The 24195-nt window shown below is 41.5% G+C and overlaps 1 protein-coding gene across 7 annotated transcripts in view; it reads left to right on the top strand.

Annotated features, from left to right (window-relative positions):
- Positions 1-2685: 2685 nt before the first annotated feature.
- FOXN3 (forkhead box N3) overlaps positions 2686-24195 on the top strand; it is a 469191-nt gene continuing 447681 nt past the window's right edge. For 5 of the 7 annotated variants that reach the window (XM_030930895.1, XM_030930894.1, XM_030930896.1 and 2 more), the window contains exon 1: positions 2686-2842. The gene's annotated coding sequence lies outside the window, so the exon portion shown is untranslated. The remainder of the gene's footprint in view (positions 2843-24195) is intronic. The other 2 variants (XM_030930899.1, XM_030930897.1) reach the window with 1 other exon arrangement.

Raw genomic sequence — 24195 nt, 5'->3', positions numbered from 1 at the left:
GCCTGTCTGTGGGCTCCATACGATAGGTGTGCTATCACTTTATTTTTTCTACCCAGAGCCTAGAACAGTACCTTGCTCAACATTTGATACACACACAATTGGATGAATGGATGGACAAATGAATGAATGCATGACAGTTTCTTCTGACCAGTACCTCTTCTGGTGTGCTCTAGCTTTGAGCTAGAGGTGAACTCAGCTCACCACCAGCATTTCTTCCCAGCTTCTCATCATTTGCTACTGGGGCTAAGATTGCTTTGAGCCTAGCATTTGCAATATTTGCCAGGCACATGGATGGTGTGACTATAAAGTAATTAGACCAGTTTTCAACAAAGGGATCAAATGAATTCATCAAGTAAGTTTTGCTTTAATCCTTCCAGGAAGGTCAGCCACGTTTTCCAATGTATAGCCATGCCTAGCCCCATCCTTGTGAACTGCACGAGAAAAGGAATGAATCACTTTTCAGCATGAAATGTTTCTGTTTTTTTTTTTTTTTCAGTTAAATGTCACCCAGCCCGTCACCTGGCTGGCATTTAAGGACATATCATCAGAGAAGTTACATTTCCTTTTGGCAGAGAGGAGGAGGAAGGGGTCGGCCACACACAGAACTGGGTGTTGACTTACCATGGGTGCAGGAGGGCTGAGAAGGGATGTCCTAGAGACCCATCAAAGTTCCAGGGGTCATCAGGTCTGGACAGAGACACCCTGGATCCCACTAATAGGCCACCTTATATATGAATTTCCAGAGTTTTCGAGGCCTTTCGGTGCTGGGACTGCTCATAGCAACCCAAGTTCAATTTGAGAAAACGCTACTCCTCCATGTGTCAAGTGGAGTCAGTTCTTAATTTCTGATAAAGAGCAAAAAGACGTACGGGGGATGAGGCATTGCTCAGCCTCAGAGTTTGAAGTTTTCTGTCTGCCAGGTTGCCCTGGGCAGCTCCAGGACAGAAATCTGACCAGTGTGGGTGGGTCTTCCTAGCCATCTTTCTCATTTTAGCAGAGACGAACATATTTCCAACAAGCCTCATATTTCCTTGCTGGCAAATTGCTGCTCTGAGACAGGTAAGAAATGATGACTAAAAAAACCTACCTGCATTTTTGTTTCAGATGCTTCATTTTCCGCAGTACTTACAGAGAGATAGTTGGGAGGCCAGGTGATGCACTCAAAAAACGGCTGTTGGAAGCAGAGACAGGATGGGATTCCAGCTGCTCTGCTCACCAGCCATGTGATTTTTGAACAAGTCAGTTTACCTTTTGGGACCTCCAATTTCTCATTTGAAAATTGCAGATTATTGTATCTGCTTTCTCACAGAGATGTGGTAAAGATCCCATGAGTTGTATGTGCAAGTAATTTAAGATTGACAAATGTAACATATGACAACTAGTTTTTTGTGTGGATACACAGCATCAGAGAAAGTGCCTTTGATGTTTAATTAATACTAAAAATCTTCCATTACACTTGTTTAGCTAAAATTGGAAAGGGGGAGGGCAAGTGTACTTTTCAAAGGGACTTTTTCTGCTTCAAAAATAGAAATCAGAAAGCACATATTTGATTTTCCTTATGGTGTAAACCACAGTGCCATTGTTATTAGCAGTTTTACAGAATTGTGACCTTCAAACTTGGTGATACCAAAGACTGAAAAAAAGCTCCCAGTCTTGAAGCCTTTCAAACAGGCTTTTCGAACTAAAGCACTTTTATTTTGAATTAAGGGCTAATAGAATTGTCCTCTTAAATGAGCACTTGCAAGATTAAAAGTTGCTTTCCAGGTGGGCTGCAGTAAATGAATGTGCCAAGAGGTTGCTGAAAGCTCTTTTGGGGGCAAACGAGAGGAATCTGATATGAGTTCATGTAACAAACACCCTTTCCCCTTTGTGAAAGAGAAACCTGGAATTTACAGTCTTCCTAATTGTACATGAGCTGATTTGTGTATACATCTAGGATCATAATTTACTTTCAGTTTACTGAATTTGTGAATTTTTGCATTTGTTTTAATTTGTAATTAAGTTTTCTCTATGAGGCACGCCATATGCCACCATTAATTCTTTCTCGTTGATTTCTTAGGAGATACATGAGTGCATATTTTGATGCAATTTTTGAGGTCTTTTGAAAATCAAATGACTACATGTTTAGCCATATGGGGCTTTGTTATTTAAAAGAGCATATTATAAAGTAAAAGAAAGCGAAATGCAAAAGGGCCTGTCAACAGGGGGAAAATATTGGGAATAACAGTTTAAAACATTGTTTTAAACACACGCATTTTCAACCTTTTTTCTTTTTAGCGTTATATTTTTGAAATCTATCTTTATCGATCCCGTACCGCGTCTCATCGTCTGTGAACGGCCAATGTCACCAGTGCACCGGGCAAACCTCTGTCTGCCAGGTACTGCCCTACGCTTACCCTGGGGCTGCAGATCCTAGCATCTGCCTTCTAAGAGTTCAGTTGGAGCCAATGTCTTTCTTTTGAACATCTTGTGCCAGGATTTGAAATTAAGCTCCAGTTCATCCGTACACCCCGCGGCCGCTTTCGCAAGGGGCCGAGGGGGTGGCGGCCTCGCCCGGGGACTCGCGGCGCTGGGAGCTGCCTGCCCTCGGTGCGGGCTGCAGACCGGGCCGCGAGGCGGGCGCGCGGCGCGCACTAGGACCCAGCAGGGCTCCAGGCCCGGGTGGGAGCCGCGCCGCCGACCCCGGGCGGGCGCCGGGCGCAGGAGCCGGGGTTCCGGCCGCGATCTGCTGCAGCTCGGCCGGGAGACGGCGCGACCCGGCGGCGGGGCCACCCGCGAGTCCAGCGTCGCCGCAGCCCCCCAATGCGGCCGCGAGAAGCAGCGGGGGGGCAGGCGATCGAAGGTAACGAAAATGGGGCTCATTTCCTGCCTCCTAATCTGCTCGGGTTTAGCATTGCCACGAGAAGCCCTCCGTGTTCAGGCTGCTGCATTTTGGGGCACCCTTTGATATTTTTTTGAAGGTGTCCGCCCCCCTATTTCCACCTGGTTTCAGATTGATTTATAGCTTGCAGCCCAAATGGGAAAGATCCAGCCATGGCAAGTTGCTTATTTTCATTAGTTTTGTCTCAAAAGTAAGTTCATTAAAAAAAAAAAAAAGTTTCTTAGGAATGTGTGGATAGTCGCTTTTTAATTTTTTTAAAAAAAATTGCAGACAAATGGATATTTATAAAAATAATCAAATAATTGATGCAATTCTGTTAATTACTTTTAGGGAAGCCCACTTCTGTGGACTCCCCGGGCGTTACTTTTATTTTCAAGGAAGGAACGTGTTAAATGTGGAGTTTGTTTGGCTGGGCAGAGTTTACAGCATTGCTGTCGCAACTGTTTTGCTATCAATTATAAACAGTGTCAAATCTATGGGCAGTTTCAGCCTCTTTTCAATACTGTAACGGGTTATCCTGATATGACATCTATAGATGAGTTTCCACTGAGGGTAATAAGATTTCTCTTTTTGGAGAAACATTGTTTTGAGGGGAAAACCATGATTGCCGGCTGGGAAGGCTGAAGAGACTATTTTTCATGCTTTGTTTATACTCCCGGGATGACATTTGGGGAAGGGAAATGCAATCTTTCTCGGGAGCTTTTAATTGTGGGATTATAAATTTATTTAATTTATTAGTTTCAATTGGTTGGGCTCGGGGAGCCCTCCGTCACAGGCTGTGCTTAAGGTGACACATTTGCTAGCAGTTGGGACACATGATTGCAAATGTAAAATGTGCCTCACCCGAAAGGACTGGTCTGCTGGAAGCTCCCGTGTGGAGCTGTCGTAGGCAGGGTGCGACTGGCTCATTGAGGAAAAAGGGAATCGTTTTCTTTAGCTAAGGAAGACATCCTGTTATATTCCTTTTGTTCCCTGTTTTTCATTGATCGCCGGCTCTGCCTTGGAGAGGAGAGCAGCTCGGAGGGTGCAGAGCTCTGAAGGCTGCAAGAATGACTGGAGCCCACTTTAACTCTCACACTGATTGGTCAGTTCGATTGAGACTTATGAAAACAGTCACCCAAAACCTTCTTTTAAAATCGTGCTGTAGTTTCACATAGCCCTCTTGTGCACAGATTTCTGCAGGGTCGATTTTTCATTCGGGTGCAGTTTGCTCGAGATACCTTTATGTTTAATTTTTTTGTTGTTTCTATCCAGATAAAGTAGGCCATTTTGGTGACAAATTTCTTTGCAGACGTAAGCTACTAGCTTACACGTATAGATACAGCACTTTACAATACATTCTCAATGATTTCTGCTCATAAGTTGTAGGATGCCAAGTTGTTCAACTTAGAATAATGATTCCTAACTGGTTTTGGATCTGAGTCTTTAAAAAGGACCATCAGTAGATGGATGCTTAACTGTATTATTACTTTGATAATTTAAGTGCCTGTGCATTAGCACGTTTCATGCACTAAGTCTAAAACTGTGACAGTGAAAGGAAAAGACAATGAAAAGAAAACAATCAAAATCAGCCTGCACACTATTCTAAGAGATTGTGGCATCTGCTTTGAGGATAATGCATTTCACATCCAAGAAGAAGGGCATTCTGCACCATATCAAAATATGAATTAGTAAACATTGTGCAATGTTGTATCTGTAAGACAAACCGTAAACATCTTCATTTGAGCCTTTAAAGCGATTTCATTAAAGAAGCACTGTCCCAGAAGTTGTTAAATGTATAAACACTTTTCTGATTGGCTTAAAAATTTAGACACAGGAAGTGGATTGTATCTAATAACTGATGAGTGGAGACATGGTTGTCATGGAAACCGAGAGGAGTAACCCCACCCCACCCCCACTACACATACATACTCTACCATGACCACCACTTAAAAAGAAACAAAAACAAAAACAAAACCTGCATGTCATCACAGATGCCTGGAGAACATGTTGGCTTCCGTAAGCTTTCCCACAGCATCTGTTGAAACCTGAGATCGTGCCTGTCAAATCAAGGTCATTTTACAACAACAACCCAAAATGTGGTCTAGATTTCATAACTGTATTTTTATTGGAAATATTGAGGAAACAGCCTTAAACCAAGGATGAGCCCCCAGGCTTACTTTGCATTTTGCCACCTCTGAGCTGTGCAAGGGAAGGCTGAGAACAATGTATTTGAACACTGAATTGTGGAATCAAACTGATTTGTGTGTCTACTGTTAGAGCAAAACTCTGTTGAGAGTCAGAAAGGTTAGAATGTTACCTGTGGATGAGGAGTCATCTGGGGAAGTTATAATGAGGTGTTTGTGTTTACAAGAGGGTTCAAAGTTGAACTCAAGCAATGGAACTTACAGACTGGTGGCCTTTTAGAACCCTGCTCTAAGGCTGCGTTTGTGTGTGGGGTGGTGGGGGTGGGGGTAGGGGGGTGAAGGGGAGGGATGAAGATTGCCTGGTAGTTTGGGAAATATAAGAGAGGGTGTTCTCAGAAGCTAACCAGGGAAAGGAAAATCTAAATGAAAATAAGAACTGCTTCATAATTGTCATTGTTATTATCCAGTTGACTTATGATAGAAAAGTTTCCTGTTTTGTGGATGGGGAAGAGTGCTTTTGTTTTTAGGATAATTGAGATGTTCCCAGTATCAAAATTGCAAATATTTCCAGTATCTTGGTAATGATTTCCATGAGGATTATATAGAAAAAAGTTTGGAGACCTCCCCTCCCCCTAGCCTCCACCCCACCCCCGGTTCATTTTGCTAAGCAAAAAATAACCAAAGAGGCCCTGTCCTAAATTTTGACTTTGAGGATCAACATTGAACCTTGTAAAATATAAAGCAAATACATTCCTTATATTTTTCTAATCTTGTTAATGGCAGTCTTCAGATTTTCTGTTCTTGATATTCATTTAGAAATGTCTTCCTTCAAGTCATGGCAATTTAAAGCATTGAATAGCTTTATCTTAATTAATAATGGTCAGTTTTAAAACTTGTTCAATTAACAATTTGGTCTTTTTAAAAAGCAGGAAATTTCCCTTATTTTCATCAACTAATTGCGTGGGGAGTGGGGAGGAGAAGAGTCCTAACTCTATTTTAATGTTTATTTAATATTGTGCATGTATGCCATAGAAATATGTACTTTAGAAGTTAAATATTTGACAACATGGGATTATGAAATATATGCTAAATCACCCAGATATTTAACTGATTGGAACTTGGTAAAGAAGATTAAGTTTAATGGCACAACTGGTCTCTTTTAGCAAGGATTTCCTGTAGGGAGCTTTCTTATCTACCAGTGTGTTCCTTGGCAGGAAGCGTGTCGGTTGCTTGTTTTTACAAACTGAAGGAAGTGAATGGGATTTGTTGGTTTCTAGAATCTACCTTCATTCTCTATTGTCTTTCAAACAGTTGGCTCAGAACACTTCATTTTGAAAGGGGCTTTGGAGGGGTACAATTCATTCTCTGCAAACCTGTGGCATTTAGGTTTATTTCTTTCTGGTTTTGGAATTAGGAAAATTGATCATGGTACTTATTTTCCTAATACAAATGAACAAGATGTTCAATAGCATTCCAATTCATTTTCAGTTGTCAGCTAGTTACTCACATACTCACTGAAGCTGCTGTTTTTGGATGGCTATGCCAAATTTCTAATAATTATTCCAGAATACCAACCAAATGCCAGTGTCAATTTTGGATTAGTGTAGAGAGGTAAAGAGAAAGAGGCAGCTTCATTCTTCTCATTGCTTATAACAAAAGGTCCATAAAGAATACATGTCAGGTATATGCCATTCTCGCTGATAGAAAAAAAAAAATCGAAATTGGGGATGGGTCGGCTAAATCCAGTTTATAGTACACTTGAGAAAAATGAATTTTAACTTTGAAAGGATTTGCTGTGCAGAAGTCTGGATTAGTTTCTGAATGTTGAAAATGAGTATATTTAATTGCTTCAATTCATAGATGTTTCAAATTCTGGAAGAGGAGAAAAGGGTAAGCTTCTTTAAAGGAAAGTAAATGCATCCTCCTCCATTTGCAGAGAGCAGCCTGGTGAGGGAGGTTAAGAGTGCCTGAGGGAGACAGAACCATTTCTTGCAATGGATTGCACACATTTTCGTAGACATCATTTTTGTTTTATACTTAGCACAAAATAGAATCTTATGCAAGACCCTCATGTATGAGTCAAATAAAAACAGAGCTGCTCTGAGGGAACTAGGAGCCCAGAGCCTGCTGTTGTCACCTGGGTTATGCCCAGGGCACACTCTAGAACCCAGTACAACTGTGTACACAGTTTGTAAACCACTGCTTCTAAAATGTTCTCTTTTTTTTTTTTTTTTTTTTTTTTTTTTTTTGAGACCGAGTCTCGCTCTCGCCCAGGCTGGAGTGCAGTGGCCAGATCTCAGCTCACTGCAAGCTCCGCCTCCCGGGTTCACGCCATTCTCCTGCCTCAGCCTCCCGAGTAGCTGGGACTACAGGCGCCCGCCAGGTCGCCCGGCTAGTTTTTTGTATTTTTAGTAGAGACGGGGTTTCACCATGTTAGCCAGGATGGTCTTGATCTCCTGACCTCGTGATCCGCCCGTTTCGGCCTCCCAAAGTGCTGGGATTACAGGCTTGAGCCACCGCGCCCGGCCCTAAAACGTTCTCTAAAGAAGACCTTGGGGAATTGCTTGCAGAGCCCTGGAACCTGTTAGTGAAAGAGAGAACTTTTGCCTTGACAATTTAAGAGGCCGCTTGTGCCCATAGTGAGTAGGGAAAAGATGGCAATTAGTGATGTGATGCAGTGTACCCTAGGAAGCCTATGTACATATAGAAAAAGATGACTGACCACAAGCATGAAAGAGCCCTAGCCCAGTCTATAATAAGAGGGAAGGCATATTCTTAGGGGTTACTTATAAACCAGGGCCCCTTTTATTTATAAATTATAGGAACATCATACGGGGATGTTTGAGATTCGTTGGTTATAATTTTGCTGGAATACATGGCTTTATTCTGTCACCACCTCAAGATCTGTTCTATCACTGTTATTCTATTAGTCAGTGAAAATAATTTCATATGAAGTGTCATTCATGAAATGAAAATTTGCCAAGCTATATAAATCTGCTTGGCAGACTCAGTAGTGTTTTGAGTGTTGAGTAAAATGATAACACACAGATGATATTTGCATATCATCAAATATATTCACATTATCTCCTCAATGATGAGATTGTTCTGAAATGGCAGTATTGAGATCGGGCTCAGTTTTCCCCCTTCCATCCCAGAAGCTGTCAGTATTGAGGATTTCTAGGGGTGGCAAACAGAGGAATCCCCTTCAGTTCCACTCTTGATTTTCACGATCACTAGATTCACCTATGCCTGGTATGGAGGTGAGAAATCAGGAGACTCTTTATTCAGGCAAACCATAGTAGAACTGTGCTGCTCATGGCCACAGCCAACCTCTCTGCATTGTTTCTCAGAGGCAGCTCAGTTGAGAAGTCTATAGAAGCAGAAAGAACAGACCCCTCTGTACATTCTCCTGTTACTTTCATTGTGCTTGCCATGTTTCTACTACCTGCATGGGGTTAGAGATGACAATTAAAATAATAAGTTTTCCAGGAAGCCACAGATCTTCCAGCAATTTTGCTGGGAAAAATATATATATAAAATATTTCCTTTACAAAGATGAAATGAGCATAAGGACCAAATACTTGGCTGTGGTAATGATGAAATGATCGAAATGATCGTGGTTAACTATTGAATTGTGTTGACTGACGCTTTTCATGTTGAGGCTGTTTAAAGCTATCTCCTTCCTCCTCCCACCTGCGTTTCAAAGAAGAATGAGTGTGTAACCAACAGAACCGTCCCAGGGCGTATTCATGATAATGGAGCAGTGCTTCTTTGGGAGTGAGCATTAAGCTCCCATGGTTTGGGGGACTTTCTTTTTGAACTGAAGGATACATGCCAGTTACCAGGACCTTGCTGAAGTTGCTAACAGATGGCTTCTCCAAATGTGTGCCTAGAACCTTTGCAGTGCCTTTGCAGGTGCCACTTTCTTAAGGTTCAGAGAGTAGCAGGTCCCACTTGGAGATAAATTTTAGTATGTTATACAAGTTTAGATTTTAGATAATGTAAGAGTTTTTTTTTTTTTTGACACAGAATCTTGCTCTGTCACCCAGGTTGGAGTGCAGCTGGGCGATCTCAGCTCACTGCAGCCTCCGCCTCCCGGGTTCAAGCGATCCTCCTGCCTCAGCCTCCTGAGTAGCTGGGATTACAGGCGTGTGCCACCACACCTGGCTAATGCATTTTTAGTAGAGATGGGGTTTCACCATGCTGGCCAGGCTGGTCTCGAACTCCTGACCTTGTGATCTGCCCGCCTCGGCCTCCCGAAGTGCTGGGATCACAGGCGTGAGCCACTGTGCCCGGATTTCTTTCTTTCTTTTTTTTTTTTTGAGGCAGGGTCTCACTCTGTCACTCTGTTACCCAGGCTGAAGTGCAGTGGTGCAGTCAGGGCTCACTGCAGCCTTGAAATCCCGGGCTCAAGCAGTCTTCCCACCTCGACCTCCTGAGTGGCTGGGACCACAGGTGTGTACCACCATGCCTGGCTAATTATTTATTTTTGTAGAGATTGGGTCTCCCTATGCTCCCCAGACTGGTCTTAAACTCCCGAACTCAAGTGATCCTCCTACCTCGGCCTCCCAAAGTGCTGGGATTACAGGTGCGAGCCACCACACCCAGCCAGTTTAAGAGATCTTGTTGCACTCTGAAATTCCTAACTCAGCAAACTGAATACTTTTGCAGCCTTTAAAATAAAACAGTGACTCTATAATGACTATTGAATAAATGTCTCTAAATTAAGGCCATCGTGTTGTTTCTTGTGACTAGATTCAATATTTAGAATGGCCTCTTGACACTTCTGGGGAAGTGTGGCAGTATTGGGTGATACAGAAAAATCACATCATACTAGCGAGGGGCCTTCATTTATCAGATGCTGCTCTCTGCATTATTTTATTTGGTTTTCATATTAACTTAATAATACTGCTACTAATACCTAATGATAAGATGCATTAATGTCCCATTCTATAGATGAAGAAACCAAGGCAACTGTGTTCCCAGAGTCACACATTCTTTGGTACCCGCCTATTAATAGTTCTCACTGTCTAGTCCCCTGACTCCAAATCCCAGGCTTTCCCCTGAGACTGACCACCTCACAACTATTCCTCTGACTGTTTCTATCCCAGGGTTGAAGACTTCCCCTTCCACACTGAAAATGGAGTTCCCTTCAGGGGGGAAAAAATATGCAGGATGGGTTGGGGAATATTTGCTGTAATTCCCACCGGAAATAGGATTTTGCTTCTTGACATTCTGTGTTCTCACGTCTGACCATTAGTGATGGAAGGGGCTTTTTAGATCCCTTGTCAGTGATTATTTTTATTTGTCTTCACCTTTTGATTTTCTCTTCATCCACCCCTGAGCACATTTACCTACTTGGTAAATGAAAAGTCCTAATTCCAGAATTACCCAAAGATTATACCCAGTCTAACTGGGTATAACTGGCAGCATGTCTAATACACAAAACAGACTTCCTCGACAGCACTCACTTTTACACTTGGTCTGAACGGCTCGACAAACTCAGGTGTGCAGATACACTGACATCTCCTTGATTTCTTTCAGAATAAGAAAAAACTGACTTAAGTCAGCAGGTCAGCAAGATTTTCAGTCTTCTTTTAGGGGCTCGCCTCTACCCCTAAATCATACAAAGTCTACAGAGACCAAGTTAGGGTGGGGTTCAGCTTGATGTTTTCATAGAGTATAGGGGAAACTTACAAATTAAATCATCACTGGGTATGCCACTGTGCCTCGTATACATGTGAGCAGCTGGAACTAGCAATGGAACAGATGTAGACATTTTCAGTGAAACGTGTCTGCTGCTTTTCTCATTCTCTTAAAGAGATCAGGTGAATGATCAGAACTGGATGGAACTAATTAATATTTCACAGGTCTGATTTCACATATTTCACATGTATGAAATTATTTTAAAGAATTAATCAAGGAAAATGCCAAAGACATCTGCACAAATTGGGGGAAACAAATCGTCCTCATGTTCATTCAGTGAGCAGTTATCAGGCACCTACTGCATACCAGGAACTGTGCCTCTATGATAGGGATACGAGGGTGAAGAAATCATTCCCAGACAGACTATCCCCTGTTCTGCAACTCTCATAGGCATCTTAACTGGAATATCTCCAAATGTGGCTCTTTTGAAGTTCATATTCTAAGCAGATATAGACAGACTGAAGTGCCACCTTCCTGAGATCCTTCCTGGAGATATTATGCCTTTGGTTTTAATTTAGAAACAGACCCTGCAAGGAGGATTGAAGGGTGGATGGTTTACTTGGGAGACCATCTCAGGAAGACACCAGTAGGTGCAGGAGAGGGAAATGAGGAAGGGAAGGCAGCCAGTCGTGAGTTATCCCATCAGATCCATTGTGGGTGGTGGAACTCAGCCACACTGGGACACGTGGGGTGCCTATGCCAACCACGCTGCTTTCGATCATGGGTTGAAGACTGCTCTCGGCATGTTGATCCCAGTACTTGAGATCTATGAAAGCTGTCAGAGTAGTCTTCAGCCAGAGAAGGTTCTCAGGGACTTCTTGATGCCGTTGGTAGCAGCTGGCAGTTGGGCTGGCGTGCCCTGAGATGGTAAAGCCTGACAGCCACGTGGCCACGCCATCAGCAGGTTCTGCTACCACTCTTTCCTCTTCAGCTCCTTCTACAGTCTTGCAACTATAGATGTTTTAGAATAATCATTTTTAATAGTCCCTTTAAGCTTCAACATGAAGATCCTGGCAGAGTGGTTTTTCAGTCTGAAAAATGGGAACAAGAGGAGTGGCACAAGTTCAGAGGTAAGCATTCAGGCAGACATTATCCATAAGGGCCGCCATTTTTTTCTCCCCTGGTTACAACCATTATCCTTATTTCCCAGGCTAGAAAACTTGGACCCCCCCTTGCATGTATCTAATTTATCCCCAGGGCTTCTTGTTGCTTTCTTTAAAATCCACCCCCTCTTCATCTCCACAACCTTTACTGGTGCTTCCCTCCAAAAAAACTACGAGTGACCTTGATTGTGCTCTGGAAGACTTCTGTCCCTAAAACTCTCTTGAAATACGGGCTTTGAAGTTAGACTTCCTGTTCTCAGACCCCCTCTTGCCACTTAACAGCTGTGTGACTTTAGGCGAGTTACTTAATCTAAGACTCAAGCCTTAGGTAATATTTCCATAAGTACTATGGAAATAAAACTCAGTAATGTGGAAATCCTGAAAGGATTATTGGGAGGACTAAATCATGAGTCCCTGAAAAGCACTTGGCACGGAGCCTGGCACGTGGTTGCAACTCAAATTATTGTAGCTATTTTTATTGTTATGTTGTCAATGTTGTTGTGTTCCTTGTCTACTAAGAACCTTGATGCCAGTCTGGGCAACGTGGCAAAACTCCATCTCTACAAAATACAAAAATTAGCTGGGTGTGGTGGTGTGCACCTGTGGTTCTAGCTACTCGGGAGGCTTGATGTGGGAGGATTACTTGAGCTTGGGAGGTTGAGGCTGCAGTGAGCCAAGATTGTGCCACTGCACTCCAGCTTGGGTGACAGAGCGAGACCCTGTCTCAAAAAAGAACCTTCATGACTTCTCATTCCCCAGTCTACCAAGTCTCTCTTTTTCTGCCTAACTTTCAAGTTCTTTTAGAATCTTGCCCCACTTATTACTGCTCAGAGAATGTCTCAGGATCTAGTTGGTGTCTCTTCACCCCTGAACTTGCTGTGGTCCTTTTAGCTCCCCAGCCTTTGTGCATCTTGTTCCCTGGCCACAACCTTCTTCCTCTATGTTGTACGGTCACCACTTTCATTCATTGGAAAACTCCAATGTGCAGAGAAAATGCAGTTTGTTCGTTTTGTCTACAGTGAGCCTTCCTCCCCAACACACAGCCATTGATCGTCAAGAGAAAGAATAACTTTTGATCACAGCCATTAAAAAACTTAGTTGGATCTGCTAATCCAAACAGTTCCTTAAGATAATTCTAGTCTTCCTAGGAAAACAATGCTTATTCCCCCAGGTTGTCTCACCTACCCCACCCCCAGTTATTGGCCTGTGATAGTGTGTGTGGGAAGGAATGTCAACCTTGCCCTTCCGTTTATTTAGTATGAAGGAGGAACAAACTCAGGGTCCCTAGGCTCGGTGGCCTCTGGTCTTGGAGGCAAGGTTTCTTGCCTTCTGGGAGCTGCTTGTTTAGCTATATTAGAAGTTGAAGTCTGTGGTTTTATAACACATAGTCTAGTCTAGTGCTTTTCAAAGACCTACAGTAAGATATAGATACATTGTGTACACCACATATATGTATGTATACTGTGGATAGATGAAACTACAGTTTTTATAATATAGCATATATAGGCTGGGCGCCGTGGCCCAGGTGGCCCACGCCTGTAATCCCAGCACTTTGGGAGGCCGAGGAGGGGGGATGATGAGGTCAGGAGATCGAGACCATCCTGGCTAACACGGTGAAACTCTGTCTCTACTAAAACAATACAAAAAAATTGTTGGGCGTGGTGGCGGGCGCCTGTAGTCCCAGCTACTCGGGAGGCTGAGGCAGGAGAATGGCGTGAACCTGGGAGGCGGAGCTTGCAGTGAGCCGAGATCGCACCACTACACGCCAGCCTGGGCAACAGAGCGAGACTCCCTCTCAAAAAAAAAAAAAAAAAGAGGAGATTGAGCCCATCCTGGCCAACATGGTGAAACCCCAACTCTACTAAAGATACAAAAATTAGCTGGATGTGGTGGTGTGCACCTGTAGTCCCAGCTACTTGGGTGGCCCAGGCAGGAGAATTGCTTGAACTTGGAAGGCAGATGTTGCAGTGAGCCGAGATTGCACCACTGCACTCCAGCGTGGTGATAGAGTGATACTCTGTCTAAAAAAAAAAAAGATAGCATGTATAGTTGAAGCATAAATTTTACAAGATTTTGTCATTCTTGCTACACTTAATCCAGCTTGACCTACTCCATTCTATTTTAGGGAAAGAAAGATTGGTTTGGTTCCAATAAGTGATCCACGGTTTGCTAAATATGTTAGCCTGGTCATCCTCTTGGCTTTATCAGAACTTATGTGGCACTCCCTGCTGACTAGGTCCCACCTCTGTGCCCATGGGCAGCAAACTTGAGTCTTTTTTTTTCTTCAAGACAGGGTCTCGCTCTGTCATCCAGGCTGGAGTGCAGTGGGGCGATCTTGGCTGATTGCAACCGCCATCTCCCGGGTCCAAACGATTCTCCTGCTTCAGCCTCCTGAGTAGCTGGGATTACAGGCATGCACCACCACACCCGGCTCATTTTTTTGTATTTTAGTGAAACCCAACAGGGTTTCACCATGTTGACCAGGCTGGTCTCGAACTCCTGACCCCAAGTGATCCGCCCACCTCGGCCTCCCAAAGTGCTGGAATTGCAGGCATGAGCCACCGGGCCTCACCCAAACTTGAGTCTTATCCACTCCCTCTATCCAGCCACTGACTTGGTAGTATTTGAATGGGGTCCCCTCTGCAGGCCACAACAGATCTTGAGGCAAGCTCACTGTTCTCCAGCATCTTAATGCCTTCTGTTTGCAAAAGTGGCTGTACGAGTTAACACCCTCACTAACATTAAGTGTCTCTGTTGTTTCATATTCTTACTGATATTTAATATTGTTAGACTTGGCTGGGTGTGGTGGCTCACGCCTATAATCCCAGCACTTTGGGAGGCCGAGGCAGGCGGATCATGAGGTCAGGAGATTGAGACCATCCTGGCTAACACGGTGGAACCCTGTCTCTACTAAAAATACAAAAATTACCCGGGCGTGGTGGCAGGCGCCTGTAGTCCCAGCTACTCGGGAGGCTGAGGCAGGAGAATACTGTGAACCTGGGAGGTGGAGCTTGCAGTGAGCCGAGATCACGCCACTGCACTCTAGCCTGGGGAACAGAGCGAGACTCCGTCGTCTCAAAAAAAAAAAAAAAAAAACAAAAACAAAAAAACAACAAAAATATTGTCAGACTTTAACATTTTTGCCAGTTTATTAGGTGTGAAATAATCTCACTGTCATTTTAATTTTAATTTTCTTGGTTATTAATAAGCTTAAGCATCTTATGTTTATTGGTCGTACATGTTTCTCCACTTACAAAATACCTGTTTGGCTGTTATATTTCAGTCTTCAGTCAACCCAGAATTGTTTTTTCTGTATAGTGTGAGGTAGCTATACAGTTTTATTTTTTTATTTTATTTTATGTTTTTGAGACTGAGTCTTGCTCTTGTTGCCCAGGCTGGAGTGCAGTGGTACAATCTCGGCTCACTGCAACCTCTGCCTCCCAGGTTAAAGCTTCCCCTGCCTCAGTCTCCTGAGTAGTTGGGATTACAGGCCTGCACCACCGCACCCAGCTAATTTTTGTACTTTTAATAGAGTTAGGGTTTTCCCTATTGGCCAGGCTGGTCTCAAACTCCTGACCTCAGCTGCTCCACCCTCCTCGGCCCCCCCAAGTGCTGGGATTACAGGTGTGAGCCACTGCGCCTGACTACAGTTTTATTTTTATACTACACACACACACTCCAAATTTTGCACATATATTAGATACATATGGTCAGGTGTGAGAAGTCCTATAATTCTCTTTATCAATTTTTTTTTTTTTTTTTACTGGCTTCAATGCTCAATCTTGATCTTATCAAATTTTGGTATCAATGTTTTTCTATCCTTTTAAAATAAGTCAAAGAGTTTTTCTATTGTCTGGCATAGTCTGTATAAGACTAGAATTATGTATACCTCAAAATAGTAGTTACCTTCTGATAGTAGTCATCTGTTTATCTGGAAGTGGTATTTTCTTTTAGGAAGATTGCAACTACTAATTCAATTTATTTTATAGTAAGACTAATCTGGTGTTCTATTGCTTTTCGAATCCATTTTACCAATTTATGCATTTCTAGGATTTTGTTGATTTCATCTCAGTTTTAACATTGGGAGGCATAGTGATTGTTTATAATAGCCTCTAATTCTTTTTTTTTTTTTTTTTTTTTTTTTTTTTTTTTTTTTTTTGAGACGGAGTCTCGCTCTGTCGCCCAGGCTGGAGTGCAGTGGCCGGATCTCAGCTCACTGCAAGCTCCGTCTCCTGGGTTCACGCCATTCTCCTGCCTCAGCCTCCCGAGTAGCTGGGACTACAGGCGCCTGCCACCTCGCCCAGCTAGTTTTTTGTATTTTTTAGTAGAGACGGGGTTTCAGCGTGTTAGCCAGGATGGTCTCGATCTCCTGACCTTGTGATCCGCCCGTCTCGGCCTCCCAAAGTGCTGGGATTACAGGCTTGAGCCACCGCGCCCGGCCTAGCCTCTAATTCTTATTTTTAATCTCTATGCTATCACAGTTTTTCATTTGTGATGTCATTTATATGCTTGCTTACTTTTTTTTTAATCTCATAGATTACATATTATCATTTTAAACTATATGGGGCACTACCACATCTGGCTAGGTTTTTTACTTTTTAGTAGAGATGGGGTCTTGCCATATTGCCCAGGCTGGTCTCGAATTCCTGGGCTCAAGGGATCCTCCTGCATTAGTCCCTCAAAGTGCTGTTATTACAAGTGTGAGCTACTGCGTTCAGCCTCTTTTTAATTTCCAGTTTGTATCTTTATTCTTCTTACACTTTTGTGTCTAATAGAGTAAAAAACTTCTATTTTTCTGACAGCTTAGTTAATTACTTTTGAAGTTTTCATTTCTAATATGTTAATAAAAACATAATATATTTCCTCTAATATAAATAACTCTTCGCGTCCTAATATTTAAGCTGCACTTTTTTTTTTTTTTTTTTGAGACAGAGTCTCAGTCTTCCCTGTTATTTATTTAAACAATATTTTATGTTCCGTGTCTGATCATTTTAAAGTTCGAAGTGTTTGTTGGCCTGGTTCTCCTCTCTGCTGTTTTCCCTGGTTGTTGTTCATGGTGCTTTGTTTCTCTCTCTCTCCTGTTTTGTTTTGCTTTGTTTTTGGAAACTTTATTAGTGGGAATTCTTTATCAGTGGGTTGGAGTTGAAAGTGAGTTTCTCTAGAATTTGCATTTGTTTTTTGTCAGGTTCCTGGGATCATTATCAACCTACGAAGGCAAGGACTTAAAATTCTCAACTTGAGGTTTTGGGGACAAAACAGGTAATCAGTTTGTCCCGTAAACTCTCGTGAGGACTACCTTGTGGTTACACATTTTTAGTAAAGACTTTTCCATTTCTACTTAGCACTTGTTTTTGAGACAGGCAGTTTAAAGTCCTCTCTGTAGCTGGATGCCTCTTATTATACACTCTATCTTGGTGGGCCTTTGTAAATGTCACCAAGTTTATCTGCTTTCCCCTGTGTCCTGCTAAGTTGTAAAAACAGAAGCTCAGGTTCTCCCAGTTTGTTAAATGCCTTCAAGGTGAAAACTAATATAAGCATTGTGTTCAGAGTGTGCCTTATTTTTTTGTGTGAACTCATGAATATGTTTCAAACTATTTTTGAGAAAATATTTTGTCCAGCATGTTTGGTTGTTTTCAGTCGGATGATTGGACAGGTACTTACTGTGCCATACTACCAGAAAAGAAACTTACATCCTTCTTTCTCTTTGTATTTCTTCTTTAATAATATTAATATATTAATATATCCTGAAACACATGAATTCCTTTGGCCAACTATGGTACGGATCATATGTGCAGAAAGCAAGAGAGAAAAAAGTGTAATCCTTATTTTCAAATGATCACTTCCTTCAGCAGGTATTCAGGGGTATTTTAAGTTCCAACATATTAGTTGAGGTAATCCCTGCTTCTTTGACAAAACCAAAATGGTGCCATGAGTCAAAACAATAGAAGTTGTTTCTTACATGCCCAAATAGGTGACCTGATTAGTGGATACCTCTCTTTCAGGTTTTAGCGAGCCAACTACTTGGCATTTTAGGACTCTGTCATTTTCAACGCATGGCTCCAAGGTCACGGTGCTTATTTGGGGCTGGTTATATTGGCTAGGCCCAGATGTGGCTCAGTTTTTTTTTTTTCCCTTTCCATTAGCTAGAACTTGGTAATGTGGCCACATCTGACTGCAAGGGAGATTGCTGGGAAGGTGGTCTCAGTGTTTGCCCAGGAAGAAGATGAAACAGATTTGATGAACAGCCAGTCCATCTCTGCCACATATTTCCTCTCGGAAACCTCAGTCCACCCTTACTTTTCACTTCTCTGAGCTCTTAATTTACTTACAAAGAGCATTATCAACCTTAGGATTCAATTACCCCAAATCATTTTATGTTTGTATAATCTAAGCCACCAACTGTATAATACATTCCTTGAGGTGTGAATGTTGTGCTTGACTTGAGGTGTGAATGTGTTCCTTGAGGTGTGAATGTTGTGCTGGACTTTTGAAAATGTCACCTGCCGGGTGCGGTGGCTCACACCTGTAATCCCAGCACTTTGTGAGTCTGAGGCGGGTGGATCACGAGGTCAGGAGTTCAAGACCAGCCTGGCCAAGATGGTGAAACCCCGTCTCTACTAAAAATACAAAAAATTAGCCGGGAGGCTGAGGCAGGAGAATTGCTTGAACTCGGAGGGTGGAGGTTGCAGTGAGCCGAGCCGAGATCACGCTACTGCACTCCAGCCTGGGCGACAAAGTGAGACTCCGTCTCAAAAAAAAAAAAATGTCACCTACCACTCAGTTTTGAATGTACAGTGTGCTTTAAAAAAATTAAGCCTCTGAATGAATGAAAATGTTCCTGTTCTAAGGAGATACCTGCTGACATATTTAGGGATGCAGACCATGCATTCAGGTTTTCTTTCTGTTTCTTTCGTGGTTTTTTTTTTGACACAAAGTCTTGCTCTGTCACCCAGGTTGGAGTGCAGTGGTGTGATCTCGGCTCACCGCAACCTCCACCTCTCAAGCTTAACTGATTCTCCCACCTCAGCCTCCCAAATAGCTGGGACCACAGGTGTGCACCACCATGCCCAGCTAATTTTTGTATTTTTTGTGGAGACGGGCTTTCTCTATGTTGCCTAGGCTCAGGTTTTCTTTAGGTTTGAAAGTTGCCAAAATAAAAATTTGGAGAAAAAGCTAAATCCCTGAAGGGGATTAGAAGGGACCCCACAAAAAATAGTGGAATTTCCATGGGGCATCAGGTTAGTCTGTCTCAGTTATTTCTTCTGAGATGTTATCTTGAAATGAGCCCTTTCTGCTCCATCTGGATTGTTGTGAGAATTCATTCATTCCACCTGGAAATATTTGTTGAAGTCTATAGAGTGCTAGTACTTTTGAGGGGCTGGATGTAGGGAGTTAAGACCCTCCACCAGAGAGGATTAGATGAATGAGAGTAGAAAAACAATAGAGAAGTAGGAAAAAAGAAAAAAAAAAAAAGAACTTGTACTCATTTTTCCTTTGGTTTTAGGCCTCCCATAAGAAGGCTGACCTGTCTCCAGGCCAGTGTTGAGCACATCAACAAGCAGAGGAGTTTAGCTCTTGAATATTCCCCAGGGCCATAGATAATCTTAGCTGAACCAGACCCTAGGTTAAAATTGGCCTCAGTATCACCCTGTACCTGAGTTTAACTAATTGCTTTGTTGCTAGGCTCAGTGTTTTCAATGCCTTATTTTTGTTTTCTGTTATTATTGGTCTTAATAAATGACAATGGCATATGGACCTAAGTTAAATTGTGGAATCATATTTTGTTTTCCTTTCACTGAGTACTTTTCTTTCTTCCCGCAGTGTACTATGGATGGGAAAACACAGTGACATTTTAGTAACTCTAATCTATTGTCCACTTGCTAGGATGCAAACACAATGCATGTGGCAAATTACTTTATATGCTGATGAAGCCTGTGTTTTGGAAAAATGTTGGAATGTTTGTATCCAAAACATTGTTTTGAATCAAGTCATCTAAAATATGCAGATTAAGAATAGGAAGTGGTATCCTGAATAGCATCGTCAAAATTCCAGGAAGGGTCAGGCTGCAAAATACAAGACATGGTGAGTTTATAATTAGGCATCAAACCTATTTTATTTGATTGAGCGTCTCCCTGGGCTTGACTCTGGCATTAGTCAGAGAACAGCTCTCCAGCCCAAAGGAGTTCACTTAAGCAGATGACCCAGGAGGTAAATCTAGCTCTCTCAGAAGCCAAGACAGAGAAAACCCTTTACTTATTATATTGTTTCCTTCATGGAATAAGGGATAGAATTTCTGCTGAGAGCAAAATCCAGCATTTCTAGTAAAATAGAAAAGGGAATATGGGTGCAGTGCTCTTCTTGCGAATTGTACTCACTTTCTTTTCAAGTCTAAGGTTTCTCTATTTTTTCTGAAAAATTTCTGTCTTATTTGAAGGAGTTCCCAAAACTACACAAATGCGCCAAGTCTCAGCTAAAGGGCATTAATAGTATATAGGGTCCAGGAACTGGCAGGCTCTAATAGTTCACTTCCTCTGTTAATGCAATGAGCCACTGAGTAGCCTCTTCCCACAATGAGTAAGGGTTTACTTCTGTCCTTAAAACCAAGTAATTCAGTCACCATAAAGGGAAGAGACCAGACCTCCATATACTTGATGTGGCCAATGTGATTTTAAAATTATTTTTGTTTAGGCAAAATAAAAATTTGGAGAAAATTTATGTTTTATTTGCCAAAATGAAAATTTGGAGAAAAAGCTAAATCCCTAAAGGAGATTAGAAGGGGCCCTACAAACAACTGGCATTTCCATGGGGCATCAGATTAATCTGTCTCAATTGTTTCTTCTGAAATGTTGAGTTGAAATGAGCCCTTTCTGATGCCTCTGGATTGTTAAGAGAATTCATTCACTCCATGCATAATTATTGGGATGACCATACAGTCTGACATGTTTATGATAGTTTTGTTTTATGCTTACTGCCCCCTTGTAATCACTAGTAGTGTCTGCTTTCATTTTCAAGAACATCCTCGTTTGATAAATTATGGTCACCTGACTTACAGTGGTAGTGCATACATTTAGCAACAGTAGATCAGGTTTGTTCTGATTAACTCTTCTGCTGAGAAAAGCTGCTCAACATTAAAAAGAAAAAAAAAAATCAGTTTGGAAAAATTGGAGAGCCATCAGGGCAATGGGGAATTGCAGAACCAAGATCTGGGTTGGTGGGGTGAGTAAGGAGTGGTAGAAAACTCAAGACAGATGAACTCTGCTTTCGAGTTTTATCTTCTTGAGAAAAATTTCAGTTCAGAAAGTAGAGGCTAAGAGATTAAGAAACTTAGCATAGCTTTCAACAGGTTCATGGGGTTGAGGGTGTGGTCATTGTATTTAGGTACTGTGAAGGGGCAGAAGCCCTAGTAAACAACCTAGGCTTTCATTGAGAACCCTAAGTCTAGGTGAATCAGAAATACAAATAGGTACTGAAGCCAAAACCCGAATAATTTCAGATTAGTGCCCCTAGCCTAGATGCCTGCCTGAAACTAGAGTAAAAATTCTCTTTGGAGGAAGATGCTTTTCCCAGAAACTCATGTTATCACTGTAGTTTTTCATGTACTATATCTGTCAGTCAGTAGAAATAATAGACACAGGAGAAGACCAGATATTATAAAAAACCAATAAAAAAATAAACAGATTGGATATACCTACAAGAGGTCCAGATAATGGATTAATCAGATATGGTCCCTACCATAACTGTGATTAATATGTTTCAAGAATTAAAAGATAAGATTGAAAACTCTGCCAGAGAACTGAAAATTGTGCATAAGACCAGATAGACCTTCTGGAACTGAAATACACAACTACTGCAGTTAAAATCTAAATGAGTGAATTTTTTTGGATGATGGAAATGCTCTAAGATTGGATTGTGGTGATGGTTATGGTTGCATAAATGAATTAATTACTAAAACCATTGAATATACACTTACAATGGGTGAATTTTATGGTGTGTACATTGTACTTTAAAAGTTAAACTTTAAAAAAACCAAATGAATTGGTTCAATAGAGTAGTTACAATTGAGGAGAGAGTTAGTGAACTAGAAGATAGAGCAGAAGAAAATATCAACAATAAAGCATTTAGAGGCTTTTAGATGGAAAATAAATATCAGATTGTGAAAGACGTATTAAATATGGTGCAAAGGCCTAATATACATGTAACTGGAGGTTCAGCAGGAGAGGAGAGAGAAAGTGGGACATAAAAAATAATTGGAAAAAAGGGCTGGGTGCGGTGGCTCACACCTGTAATCCCAGCACTTTGGGAGGCTGAAGTGGGCAGATCACAAGGTCAGGCGATCGAGACCATCCTGGCTAACACAGTGAAACCCTGTCTTTACTAAAAATACAAAAAATTAGCTGGCTGTGGTGGCAGGCGCCTGTAGTCCCAGCTACTCAGGAGGCTGAGGCAGGAGAATGGTGTGAACCCAGGAGGCAGAGCTTGCAGTGAGCTGAGATTGCTCCACTGGACCCCGGCTTGGGTGACAGAGCAAGACTCCATCTCAAAAAAAGAAAAAAAAAATTGGAAAAAAATAGCTGAGATAGTTCTAAAACTAACAAATCACACAAAGCCACAGAATCCAGAAGTCCTAGGGCACCAAGCAGGATAAGTACAGAGAGTCAACATAGTAAAATTTCTGAAAACAAAACTAAAGAGAACAACATAGGGACAGCATGGTAACATTTATAAAACAAAAACAAAGAGAAAAGCTGAAAAGCATCAGGGTTGGGGAGTGGGTACCTCTTATCTTTAAAGGAAAAGTAAGACTGACAACTGACTTTTCAACTGAAACAATAGATGTCAGAAGGAAGTGGAATGCTATCTACAAATTGCTGAAAGAAAACAACTATTAACTATAAATTCTATCTCTGCCAGATTTTTCAAAAATGCAGCAAAATTAAAGATATTAAAAAATTATCATGAGACTGAGCATGGTAGCTCATGCCTGTAATCCCAGCATGTTGGGAGGCTGACGTGAGAGGATCGCTTGAGCCCAGGAGTTTGAGACCACCCGGGGCAGCATAGTGAGACCTTGTCTCTATTAAAAAATAAAAATAAATGAATGAATAATTTAAAAAATCATGAACAGATCTATACTAAAGGAAATATTCACTAAAGAGTATCCTTGGGACAGAAGGAAAATTATCCCAGATCAAAGCTCAGAAATGTAAGGAGGAATGAAGAGCAATAGAAATAAGAATTAGATGATAAGTTAAGGATGCATGTTTTAAACTCTAGATAATCTTTAAAAGAATGATGACAGAATATATAAATAACAAGCTAAGAAAGAGGGAAAATACAATAATAAAGAATACTTAAGAAATTCAGGCCAGGTGCACTGACTCACGCCTGTAATCCCAGCACTTTGGGAGGCTGACACAGGCGGATCATGAGGTCAAGGGATCAAGACCATCCTGGCAAACATGGTGAAACCCCATCTCTACTAAAAATACAAAAGTTAGCTAGGTGTGGTGGCGTGCACCTGCAGTCCCAGCTACGTGGGAGGTTGAGACAGGAGAATCACTTGAACCTGGGAAGCGGAGGTTGCAGTGAGCTGAGATCCGCCACTGCACTCCAGCTTGGTGACAGAGCAAGACTCCATTTAAAAAAAAAAAGAGAGAAAAGAAATTCAAACAAGAATGAAAAATAGGAGAAAAAGGATCCTAGAATAGGTGAGACAAATAAAAAAAAGTAGAATAATAGATTTATATCAAATATCAGTCACTATATTAAATATAAATAGACTAAATAGTCAAATTAAAAGTCAAAAGATTATGAGATTGGATTTTTAAAACTATGCTTTAGAGAGACATACCTTTCTTATAAACACACAGAAAGGCTTGATATAAAAGAATGTAGCAAGATATACCATGCAAAAGAAAGACCGTATAGCTAACCCAAAGAAAGATTGTATAATTGTAAGTCAAGGAACACTGTTAGAGATAAAGGAGATATTTCATAATAAGAAAGATTCAGTTCACTTATACTGCGCTCACTTGCTCTCTCTCTCATACACACACAAAATTATAAGACCTGCAAGAAGAAATACAGATATCTATGTAGTTAGAAATTTTAAAACACCTCTTAGTAACTGATACAATCTAGAGACAATTAAAATAAATAAGGATATAGAAAATTTGAACAAAGTTAATTAACAAACATCATCTAATTATAAAACATTGCATCCAACAAATATAGAATAGATATTCCTTTCAAGTACACATAGAATATTTGCCAGTGCTCTCTATTTGGTGAGTCATAAAGCAACTCTTAACATATTCCAAAGGATGGATATTATAGAGTATATTTTCCAACTACAGTGACATTAAGCTAGAAATCAATT

Source organism: Rhinopithecus roxellana, chromosome 5 (genome assembly GCF_007565055.1).
Source record: "Rhinopithecus roxellana isolate Shanxi Qingling chromosome 5, ASM756505v1, whole genome shotgun sequence".
Classification (NCBI taxonomy): domain Eukaryota; kingdom Metazoa; phylum Chordata; class Mammalia; order Primates; family Cercopithecidae; genus Rhinopithecus; species Rhinopithecus roxellana.
This window is presented reverse-complemented; position numbering and strand designations above follow the sequence as displayed.